This window comes from Pseudophryne corroboree, chromosome 5 (assembly GCF_028390025.1).
Source record: "Pseudophryne corroboree isolate aPseCor3 chromosome 5, aPseCor3.hap2, whole genome shotgun sequence".
Classification (NCBI taxonomy): domain Eukaryota; kingdom Metazoa; phylum Chordata; class Amphibia; order Anura; family Myobatrachidae; genus Pseudophryne; species Pseudophryne corroboree.
Genome location: NC_086448.1, coordinates 164,102,271 through 164,115,045, shown reverse-complemented (window position 1 = coordinate 164,115,045; position 12,775 = coordinate 164,102,271). Strand labels below are relative to the sequence as shown.

The 12,775-nt window shown below is 41.0% G+C and overlaps 1 protein-coding gene across 6 annotated transcripts in view; it reads left to right on the top strand.

The window, feature by feature from the left end:
- The window catches only part of PRKAG2 (protein kinase AMP-activated non-catalytic subunit gamma 2), a 656,600-nt gene that overhangs the window by 477,938 nt on the left and 165,887 nt on the right, over positions 1–12,775 (top strand). The window lies entirely within an intron of this gene.

Here is a 12,775-nt window from a genome sequence, read left to right as displayed (position 1 = left end):
TTCCAATATATTTATTGGCAAGCAACTTTCTTCCTTGGTCCATTTGCCCCTGAAAACACAACCTTCCTGACACTGCTCCCCAGCCCTGGAGACTGACATCTGTCGTCAGAATTTCCCATCTGTTATCCAAAAGGGTCTCTCCTTGGTCAGATGGGATGTCTGTAGCCACCAGGCTAATGACCTTCTTACTTCTATCGTAAGAACCATAGTCTGTGTTTTTATCGTCTGATGCAACCCATTCCATTAGGCAAAAATCAGATGCTGCAGAGGCCTCGAGTGGAACTGTGCATACTGCACCATGTCGAATGTTGACACCATCAAACCCATCACGCGCATTGCTGCATGAATGGATACCTTTTGACTGTGTAGCAAGTCCTGAATCCTTGACTGAACCTTAGATATCTTGTTCAGGGTAAAATTACTCTCTGAAGACTTGAGTCCAGTACAGCCCCCAAGTGAGTTATCCGTTGTGATGGAACCAGAGACGATTTTGCCCAATTTATGAGCCACCCGTGGTCCTGCAGACACGTTATTGTCTGTTGCAGATGACATAAGAGCAATTCCTGCGTCTGTGCCAGGATTAAAAGATCGTTGAGGTATGGAAATATTCTTATCCCCTGCTGGTGGAGATAAGCTGCCATTACCACCATAATCTTGGTAAATACTCTGGGAGCTGTGGCTAACCCAAAAGGTAGGGCTTGGAACTGAAAATGTGTTGGAGGATAGCAAACCTGAGATAGCACTGATGGGACAGTGCTAAAGGAACAAGTAGGTAAGCATCCTGTATATCCAGGGATATCATATAATCCCCTGGCTCCATGGCCAAAATGATGGAACATAACATCTCCATGTGAAACCGAGGTACCCAAATGTATTTGTTTAGTACTTTGAGATTGAGAATGGGCCAAAATGACCTATTCGGCTTCTGAACTAAAAACAGGTTGGAGTAAAAACCCTGTCCTCGTTCTGCAGGAGGAACTGGAATGACTACTCCTGAGTGAAGCAATTTCTGAACTGCCTCTAACAAAGCCCTGGCCTTCGTCTCTACCAGAGATAGGCTGGTACAAAAAAACTTCGAGGACTATGCTTCTTGAAGGCAAAAGCATAACCTAGAGATACCGCTTCCTGCACCCAGGCATCTGTTGTAGACTGCTGCCAGATCTGTGCAAACTGAAGAAGTCGGCCCCCTACCCTGGGGTCCCCCAGGTGGAGGCCTGCACCATCAGGATGATGGCTTATTATCTGTTTTTCCCAACCGGTCCCCTGGTAGCCCTATGCTTTTTAGTCCTACCAGACTTGTATTGGGGCTGGTTGCCATCACTTTTTCCTTTAGCTTTGCCTTGAGACCGAAAGGGCCGAAAAGCCAGAACTTTAGGTTTGAAATTGTATGTGGAAGGAAACTTGACCTTCTTGGAGTCTGCTTCTGACTCCAGAATATCTGTCAATTTTTTACCAAAAAGAATATCTCCAGAAAAGGGCAAAGATTCCAAAACCTTCTTAGATTCTGAATCAGCTTTCCATGTATGTAGCCAAACTGCTCTGCGAAAGAAGGGAAAATTAGCTAAGCGCTCAGTGAGTGGTGGTGTATAGATGATTATCAGCAGCAGCTTGGGAAGGGAATGCCAATCCCCAAAAGCACACTTAGATAGAAAAAATTACCAAGTTGCGCTAGACAATCAAATAAAAAAGCATTTATTTTAATGCATAAAATGTATTATGATAACAACAATTCTCCCGGGAGTAAAATACACACTTTAGAATGACATCTCTATAACTGTAGACCTACTGCTAATTTTATAACAGAAGTACAAATTAGTACTATGACCCCAGGGATATCACTTTAAATAGAATATTACCAACAGAAATGAATATTATCTGTTAAAAGAAAAAAGAAAAAGTGTGTGTTGACATACATAAACTCACTTGGTCCACATGAATACCGAACAGTCCTGATCATTGATGACTGTGAGCTTAATCCAATGATCCTGTAGTAGACCGGACTTTTATAACATAAAATAGAAACTTATGTAGTTGATGCTGTGAGCAAATGCATAATTGGTAAACCACTGGCCGCTGTGACAAGGGGGAGAGCCCGGTGCAATGTTGCTGCGGTCAGCCGCTGACTCCTGCACGGGGAGTGGAAAGCCGTACCTGAAGTGACCGCCGGACTGGATGAAATGCGGCTGTGTATAGCTGACACGCGGCTGCAGTATCCGGACGGTTGGCTGTTACCTTGCGTGGTACAATGTATGGGCTCTCAACAGCAGGCGGCTGACCTGTGCTCCCACGGGCAGCTCCGATTGAGCCTCCCTGCAATTGCCAGTGTGTATAGAAGGTGGATGAACACTCAGGCAGCGGCTGGTCCGTAATCAGTGGTATACCGTAGTAGCAATATTGCTGATCTCCCGCACAGAGTAAAGCTGGATGAGGCTCCAAGTGAAGTTAGCAACAATAAGCACCTGTATCCTAACGCGTTTCAACGCCAGCAGGGCGTCTTCTTCCAAAGGCAGGTATAACAGGATGTGGGAGTCACTACCATTTATACCCACTATACAGGTGAAACCCATTGTGATTAATTAAATTAGAATAATCACAGTGATTGCTAGTATTTAACGAGCACTGTTCCTAGCTTTTATTTAAAGAGGTCTTTTCACTTTATCTAGCAATTAGCAGCATTAAAACACCTGTATCTGTTACTTGAAACCAAATAGATGTATATACATCAATATGGATACATATATATGAACATCCAAATATGTATATTATAAAAAAACTATATTCTTCAATCAATAATAATTACCACATCATCTATGACAATAGAACATGAGACTGGGAATATACCACTCAAAAATATTAATAAAAATGTGTGTAAACATTATTCCTATTTTTTTATATAAAAAAGAAAACAAATAAATATTCCTAGGGATATTCATAATAAAATCATAAAGAGGTGAAGATGTACAGTATTACGCATATAAGCAACAATACTACTCCAATTTAGTCGAGAACACGGCTAGAAGAAAACACGAATAGAGAGAAACATTGGACATATAGCTATGATTAGGATAAATAACTGTCCCTATCATAAATTTCACCACCAGTACATTATAAGTGAACACCCAATAGGGTATATGTTAATCTAAATAAATTCCAGATCAATAGTTTCATTAAGACCCTGACTATTTAATGACTGTAGCTTAAGAATCCATGCTGCTTCTTGTCTGCATAGGACTCTGAAGCGATCGCCACCCCTGCTGGTAACTGGGACATGTTCCAGTCCGACCAGCTGGAGCCCCACTGGATCCCCCCCATGTACTTCCAGAAAGTGGCGAGGAACACTATGATTAGTACATTTATTGAAAATATTCCGTCTGTGTTCCATAAACCTTGTCTTCAAGGGACGTATTGTCCTGCCTACATAATATAATTGGCACGGACATATTAACAAATAAATGACATACTGTGTGCTACAATTAATAAATGAATCAATAGTATAAATCTTTTTAGATACCGCTGCACATACACTTTTAGTTTTGTTCTTAACAAATGAACAAGTGGTACACTTCATATGATTACACTTAAAGAACCCTAGAACTTCTGGTCCAATAAGTGTTCTTTGTGTACATTTGGAGAACTGTTTTCTTGAACGCCCTCCAAAAAAACTAGGGGCTAGTAAATTTTTCAAATTATTTGCCTTTTTAAAAACTATAGAGGGTGTAATAGTAAGATGTTCTTTAAGAATAGGATCCGTAAATAATAATCTGTAATTTTTCTTAATAATGTGTCTGATTTTATTCGCAGCTATATTAAACTTTGATTTAAATACCAAACCATATTTGTTGCTTTTCAGATTTTATTCACCCTTGGTTTTACCATTGACATGAATATGATTCATATTCCCAGATGCAGTGTTCTGTGTAATAACTGTGTTATCCACACTAGCACTACTACAGACATGGCTCTGGGCTTCCATCTCCACATGCAGTCTATCCTTGTTACTCATAAGCGTATCTGCTCTAGTTAGCTTAGTAGCATATTCTACTGCTTCATCAAGTACTGCTTGTGGATATTCGCAATTTTTGAAAGTTTCTACTAGATCCATTACTTGTTCTTGATATTTAATATCATATGAACAGTTTCTTCTGATCCTATGTACTTGGCTTTTAGGAACATTCCTAAGCCAACTCTTATTATGATTACTGGAATATGGTATATAGTTACATACATCTACTGGTTTTTTATAAGGAGAAACCATAACAATTTCCTCTACCACCTCCACCGTAACATCCAAAAAATTTATTTGTGAAGGATGGTGAGTGCAAGTGAAGGTTAAACCATAAGTATTGTTATTAATATAATTAATAAATTCAGTGACAGAAAAAGAATCCCCTTTCCAAACAAAAAACAGGTCGTCGATATAGCGACCATACAGGACCAGGTTTGCGGCGTAGGCTCCTCCCTAGATATATGTACTTTCAAAGTCGCCCATATAGATGTTAGCGAAACTGGGCGCAAACCTGGTCCCGATCGCCGTACCGAGGACCTGTAAATAGTGACAGTGATCAAATAAAAAATAATTGTGAGATAAAATAAATGAAATAGCTGACAAAATAAATTTGCGCTTCCTCTCTGAGATACCAATATCATTACATAGACTTTTGGCCACACAATCTATCCCCAATTGATGTGGAATGTTTGTGTACAGGGCCTGAACATCACATGTGACAAATAGGTAATCTGATTGCCATTTCAGACCCTCCACTAGTTTAATAAATTCAGTGGTATCACGGATATGGGATCTCAGAGAGGATGCATGAGGTTGCAAATAAAAATCAACATAATAGGACAAATTAGACGTGAGACCCTCAATCCCTGAAATAATTGGTCTACCCGGTGGATTGTGAAGTGTCTTGTGTACCTTAGGAAGGTGATAGTAAATGGGAGTGATTGGGTGGAGGGGGTAGAGGAAATCAAACTCCTCACGAGTGAGTATTTTATCAGTACATGCTGATATTAATAGGCTTTTTAGATGTTTTTGATATTCTAAAGTGGGATCATATCCTAAAATTTTATAAAAGCTAGTATCAGACAATTGTCTTCTTGCCTCTTTGATATAGTCTTCAGTGTTTTGCACCACTACCCCTCCCCCTTTATCTGCTGGTTTTATTGTCAGCAATGGATCATCAGCAAGTTTTTCAAGGGCCCTCCTTTCATCCACATGTAGATTGAACAAACAAGGATGTATTTTGTTATCACACAGCTTTCGGAATTCTTCCAAAGTTGTATGATAAAACGTATCAATAGCACTGGTTTTATGGTGTATCGGGAAGAATTGTGACTTCTTCCTAAATATATCTTTATTAGTATCAAAAAGCAATGTTGGTATTTGCTCCTCTGAATTATCTGAATTTATATTCTCAAGCAATAATTCATTTAATATGTTTAGACCAGATGTATCATCATGGTCCAGCATGATATCAGAATTCCATGTATTAACAGGGTATCTTTGTTTATCTGTGACCGCAAAAAATCTTTTTCTGCAGAGTCCTCTGACAAATCTATTGAGCTCAATGAAGAGTTCAAAGAAGTTAGGGCGTGTTGTAGGTGCAAAATTCATCCCCTTGGCCAGTAAATTTTCCTCAACTCTGGTCAAAGGGGTGGAGGAGAGATTGAAAATCCCTACCGGTTTTAACGAAACAGTTGGTTTTTCCTTTCTCTTACCTCCTCTCCGCCCTCTTGGTCGATATCGCTTCCTCTTTTTGGTGTTCTCATTAATGGGTCGTAACGATTGTGTGTGAATGGTTTGGTCCCTCTTAACCCTTGCTCTCTCTTTTCTCTCCTTCCTCGATCTAAAAAATGGCGTTGTTCTTGGGGGGTTTCTTCATTGTAACCTGTTGTGGTTGGTTCCCGGTGCCATCCTTTATGTGGCACTGTGTTCCAACCCGGTGACATCTGTGACTGTGTCTGTTGATGATTAACTGTTGAGTAGATGTTCTGAGAATAATTATTATACCTATAATTAGGTTTTGTTCTCTGTGACCTTTGGTATGTATCAAGATTATCCCTAACTCTCCTTTTCTGACGAACCTGTGAGCGTGAGCCACCTCTTGACCTATTTCTAGTGTGATAGCTCTTAGTTGTATTAGTATTGTAATCTCTGAGATCACGTGAAAATTTATTTTCTTTCCTTTCTATTATTTCCTTCTCATACTGTTCTAGCCGTTTATTCATTAAAGTCTCCCTCTCTTTATAATAACCCTCATCTTTATTGTTGAAGCTGATGCCCTGGAGGCAATAATACCCATATCCAATGCTGCTTCTTCCAAGAACATTGCAGCCTGTTTTATATGAGCTATATGGGATTTTTGGTCTCTAGAAGCTATTGAAAAATCCCCCTCCAATGCATCAGCCCAGGCAGCCACTGCCTTTGCCATCCAAGCTGAAGCCTTGACTGGCCTTATGACTGCCCCAGACAGGGAAACAATTTTTTTTAGAAAACCATCCACTCTCCTATCCGTGACATCATTTAATGATGTTGAAGGCAAGGGTAATGTAGATTTTCACACTAATCGAATTACATGAGTATCTACTTTAGGAGCCACCTCTCTTTTTAAACAATCCCTAGCTGGAAGAGGATAATTGGAATTCCATTTCTTAGGAATTCTAAACTTATTTGGCGTAGCCCAAGCCTCTTCCATAATTTCCGTCAGCTGATCTGACCCTTGAAACTCAGTCTTAACTGTTTTGGGACGTTTAAACACAGGTGCCTTGGTTTTTAACACAGGATATGCTTAATCCTCTAAGGCAGAGATTTTCAACCTTTTACAACTCGTGGCACACTGAACAAGAACTAAATATTGCCAAGGCACACTCAAATATAATGATGATGCATGGTGCAGTTGCATGTCCTAGGATGTCATGTCGCAGCTTCTCCATAGGTAACGCCTGAGCCACATCTGAGAAAGCCAGAAAATCCCAACACTGCCGGGGCCCAAAATTAGAACTGGCTCAGCAACCACCAAACCCACCAGTATTGATCGTTCCAGGGCCTGAGTAGCGGCAAAACACTGACGGGCCTGGCTCTACTTCTATGGCGGCACACCTGTAGAACTGCTCAGGGCACACTAGTGTGCCACGGCACAGTGGTTGAAAAACACTGCTCTAAGGATAGAATGGCTTTCATTGCTTTAATTAACTCAGCTATATCCACTGAGCTGAGACCTTCCTCCTCCTTTTCGTATGGCAAAGTAGAATTTATTGAGCTTTCATTTTCCGATGAATCCTCATCTGAATCATGTGTAGCCTGTGGGGGTGAAGATTTACTTACCACCATCTTATCAGCTTGTTTCTTTTGAGAGGCTGCTGCTGGAAGTGATAAACCGCAGGTGGAAAGCTGCATGTAAGGGTTAATCGTGTAACCTATCCCTGGTACAGGAGTTGGAGGAATTATCCATTCAGCTATACTGCATAAAGTCTGTGCAAACATAGCCCAAGGTGTATCCATCTACACCTGAATCTGCCTTGTATTTTTCAATAACCCCCTGGTGAAAGCTAAAACAATTTGCACACAAACCATCCTGAACCAGATCCTGAGAGGATAACACAGCTTTGCAAGACAAACATGATATGAGTGTTGGTGTTGCTGTGAGTGTACCTTCCTCACCTTTTCCGCTCTTAGACATGATAAATACTCAACACTTCCACAGTGTACTACACAGTTTGTGACTGTAATCACTTTAAACTTCTTAAAGTGACATACAATCCGACCCTACCTATGCACCAGCATTGAGGATCAGAATAAACAAACTGACAGAAATATAGTAAAGTCAGCAATCACACTCACATGTTATACATTAGTATAATAAGCAATATGAGCATATCATCAACTACAACTACAATTTAAGTATGTAGGAGAACATATTACTGCATCATGTTTAAACAGATCTAACTTATTCAGACGTAATTGCGAAAGAAATAACAGTAAATGTATACAGACTCATATGCAATAGGCACTTATTTAACTATTCGTACTCAAAAGGGTAGATAGAGACTTAGTGCTGTATTACCCGTACTCAGTAGAGTGGGATACAGGGAGACTCACCTCGCTTCCATGACCAATCAATACGTTAGCGAACGCTGAGTGGATCCAGACGCTACTAGTGTACACTGCCGCTCCATGAACCTATAGTGAACACCGACGCACCAATCAGACAGCCGTCTATGCTGCGACTGGGTCCCCTTCGTGTACAGCGTCTGAGACGGAAGCGGGAAACAGTTCATGGTGGGAGACTTGGAGGAAACTGGTCATGAACCGGAGGGAGGGGCGAACAGGAGAGTGTCTGACTCCCCACTGTTGACATCAACCTTAGGGATCGCGGCCTCATACTAGTCCTGGAGCCTCTGATCCCTAAGGCCTAGCGCTGGTGCACCCGTGGTGGCAGCCGCGTCAGCGACTGTTTGGCAGTCTCCTCCCAAAACAGTGCGGCTGTGTCCGTATTCCCCTACTAAGCGGAACCGATGCCTTACCTTCTCCCGGTGCTCCGGCCACAGCCTGGTAACGTCTGCTGGACCTGCTAGTATATCTGATACAGATGCCCGCCGAAACAGCACTGTACTCGTGGGTAAGCGTTGTCGCGACCCAGTGGAGAGTTGTTGGAGCGACTCTTTCTAAGGTACGTATAAGACGCTGTTTAGAAAGATCACTCAAGAAAAAATAGTAAGACTATAAAAATAAAATCAGAAAGCTTAGTTAGGGCTGCTAAAAACCAGTAGCCCTCTGACCATGGTCCGGCTCCTGCCACACCAAACAAAAAACTGATTTGCCTGAGCAAGGAGGCGGGGATATATGGATGGGCCCGTTGCATGCTGGGAAGCCGGAAAAGCTTTGACCGATTGGTGCAAATCCGCTATCGCTTCATCATATCCCATTGTTATCCTCTGGATAACCTGTGGACCCTGCCGGAGAAAAGGGAAGTACAGATGTAGCCATGCTCATCTTACTGTGATGCAGCATGCTGAATAGTCGTAGCCTAGCACGCCATGCAGTAGGCTGTGTTGCAGCATGCAGCATCGCAGCAAAGATGAGCATGGCTACATCGGTAACTGTCTGGAACAAACCATGCTGCAATGCATGGGGAGCAAATACATGTATATTTTTTTCTGTGCAGGGTAAATACTGCCTGCTTTCGCATGCCGGTGGGGGCAGATATAACATGTACAGAGAGATTTAGATTTGGGTGGGTTATATTGTTTCTGTGCAAGGTAAATACCGGCAGCTTCATTTTTACACTGCAATTTAGATTTCAGTTTGGACACACCACAGCCAAATCTAAATCTCTCTGCACATGTTACATCTGCCTCACCTGCAGCACAACATGGTTTTGCCCAATTGCTAACAAACCTGAATTAGACCCGTGGTGTGAGTGTTGAAGATGAAGTGTAAATAAATTGCGTAGGGCAGATGGCAGGCAATAGGCTTATCTTCTAAACGAAAGGATATAATTTTATACAAACACATCCCAGCACAATCATGGGTAATAGTCACTGGCCATGTTCCAGAAGATAATTCATGTAAGTCCACAATTGCAAGCAGGGAAGCCTTACACACATCCCCACAGAGGTGCGAAAGACTTCTAATTAGAATGACACGGATGGCACTAGGTAAAGTGTAATATTCACTAATAACAAATGTTAAGTAAATAGTGCACTTGCAATCACATGACAATAAGACGGGCTGCTTCTTAACACACCAATATAAGATTCGGACTGGCATGCAAACCCAATGGTTTACGCAGAAATCCGATAGTTGGTGATCTGCGCATGTGCATGGCCCATTCTGATGGTTCCCACAATATATCGTGCAGTAGCCGCAGAATGATTGCACTTCCGCGCAACACCTCACAAATAGATAACTGGGTACATGTTTCCAAAGTTTAGGTGCAGGTGGTGTGATTAGTGGAGTAGGTGGGGATGTGGGAGTTCTTTCTGAATAACTCCCACGTAGTAATCTGGAAATTACTGAATGTAGGGAGTGAAATACAAGTCAGAATCAAACTCCAAGGCGGGAGCAGGAGCTTGTGAATGCCAAGTTGCTTTCTCACAAATATTTAAAATGCCCACTCTAATATATACTGCAGACGCCAGGCGCATCTTATTACCATATACGATAAAAGTGTGCTGTACATCGCAAAACACTGCATCCCATAAGAGAAAACAATACACCCACACATTATCTGAGTTCCAAAGCTCATTGATGTATATATTTGTTATTAAAAGGATATGGATTCAATATATTACAATGTACAGTATACCTATAGTTACAACTCATACAGTAAGCAGTTAATACATACAGTTACATAGTTACAGGCCAGCAATACAATACCATTATCCTTAAGTTATATAAATTCGTCTTTCCATATCACTCTCTCTCTCTCTGTAAATAAATGCAGGAACTGGTCTGCCAGCAACTCCTTCATCCTCTGGTACCAAACAGCAACTGACTTCCTGTGTGATCAGCAATGTGTTATCTAGTTTGGGGGAGGGAACTTACTCATTCATGATGAGTTACTAGTCTCTTTGTATATGCTAAACAGGTTCAGCCTTGGGGACGTCCAAAGGGGATAGCCTGAGCTTCCTGTCCACTACCTGTTTGGAATATCTATTGTTCTAATAAAAGTAATTTTAGTTTACATACATTTAATCATAATTATTTGTTGCAATGTCCTACAACTTTATAACAAGTATCAAATGAATCTACACATTAATCTGGTTGCTTTAATAGTAAAAATGACCGGTCTATCTTGCTTCGTTCAAATAATACACATACATGACATTACTTCATTATATAATTTTAAATCATCATGATGTCTAGCGCTTGATATTATTATAATTATGTACTGCATGAAATAAGTGTCGAATCCATCTCTGTGGCATGTCCGTGTAAATGCGGGTGTTACCATATATTGCTGTGCTTGCTGCGCGTATTTGCAAGTATAGCGACTCATAATGTGTGTAGTTTGTATGTTCTTTCTATGTAATATTTTTGACTTCAAACAGTCCACCCTTTGGCAGCAAACAATAACTGCCATCAATTATTAACATAAGAAAAAAAAATATTTCATACAATAATCGGTGACCTAGACACAAGTATGTTTTCATTTTGCAAATCAGACACACTTCTATATTTTGGGAAGACAGGGAGGAGGACGAGACATCCTCTATATGCACTCGGCGGTCACGGGACCACTGGTTGGGTGTGGGACAACATTCAACCTATAGAGTATGCTGGATGCTGGGACAGTGCTTTGGCCTATAATGTCTGATTTGCGACGAACATTTCACACATACATGTACCTACGTCTTTGTACACTGATGTTTGGATTCGATTGAGGTTCTGCTGGGTAGATGAAGAAGACACAAACAAATCGTGACAGTGACATATAAAATTTTCATGATCTACATATTCCTATAATTTTCTGAACATTGTTTCCATTTCTGGAACGTATGCTAGGTCTGTTTAATCATTGAACAAGGGTTATAAGTAGTGTCCTTCCTAAATAACATAAACCTTCGGAGTTCGGGGAGAGCCACTCATAAACCTTTCTTCCACATATATTAATGAGCTCTGTATCTGCAATGTGTGAATAGCCATTGTCTGATTGTTCCTGATTACCTCTGAACTCCATAACTACTAGAACTTTGATTTTTCTCTGACTCTAACAAACTGATCGGCTAATCCTGGGATCCTATAAGGAAATCACTCCTTCCTCCAGAACCAGTTCCAGTCCCACACTCGACTCCTCATAAAAAAAACTCGCAAAAATAGAATATCCTGAAAAAAAATGTTTGTCAGCGGGAAAGAGAGAAAAGAGAAATAGAACAAAACAACTCTTGTTCATAACAAATCAATTACAATGACTGGTCTTTCTGCAATCCTTTAGTACGCTCAGGTAGTGTTCAACAGTGCCGCCTCTCAGTCTTCACGGAACAGAGTCTCTGGTGATACTTTTGCGATCTCACTCCATTTACGAGTTCCTTCCGGACTACCGACTTTCCTGCAATGGGAATCGTGGACCCAAGTCTCTCTCTCGGCTACTTTCACTGGAATAGTGCTGTCAACAAAACTTGGTATGGTCCTTCCCACCTGTCTATTAGGCAACCTGAGCGTAAGAACAATCACACAGTCTCTTGGTTCACAATCAAGACAGTTAGTATTTGGCATACCAGCAATCTACAATTTCAAGTTCTTTTGTCAAGTTCTCAAATGCTGGCTCATCTCAATAAGGTACTGTACTGTCAACTCATTGGTGTATTTCTGATCATTGTGCGGATAAATCATGACATGAGGTTGTCTTCCAAAAACAACCCAAAAAAGACACAAATACCAAAACAAAAACAGATTTCGAAGAGGGTGATTCGTTGAGTGAAGATCTGGGAGTGGTTCCGAAGCTACATAATACTAGTGGCAGTATCTATGATCACAATAGTACAATTTCAAGCTTTGCTCCTACTTCTATGGGTACCATTATCTACACACAAATTTTTGTGGTAAACACAGCAGCATCCGTGGCGGCAGGAAATGCCTCTACCCAGTTTGAGAAAACATCAGTGCACACCAATACATAATAATAATTCCTAAAGGGTGTTAACTGTACGAAGTCGATTTGTATTTCCTGAAAAGATCCGTCTGCAGGAGGGATATGGGATGGCTCTGTTGGTATTGCTTTACCAATATTCTTCCTCAAGCAAGCAAGACAGGTCATTTCTCTCTTACCTG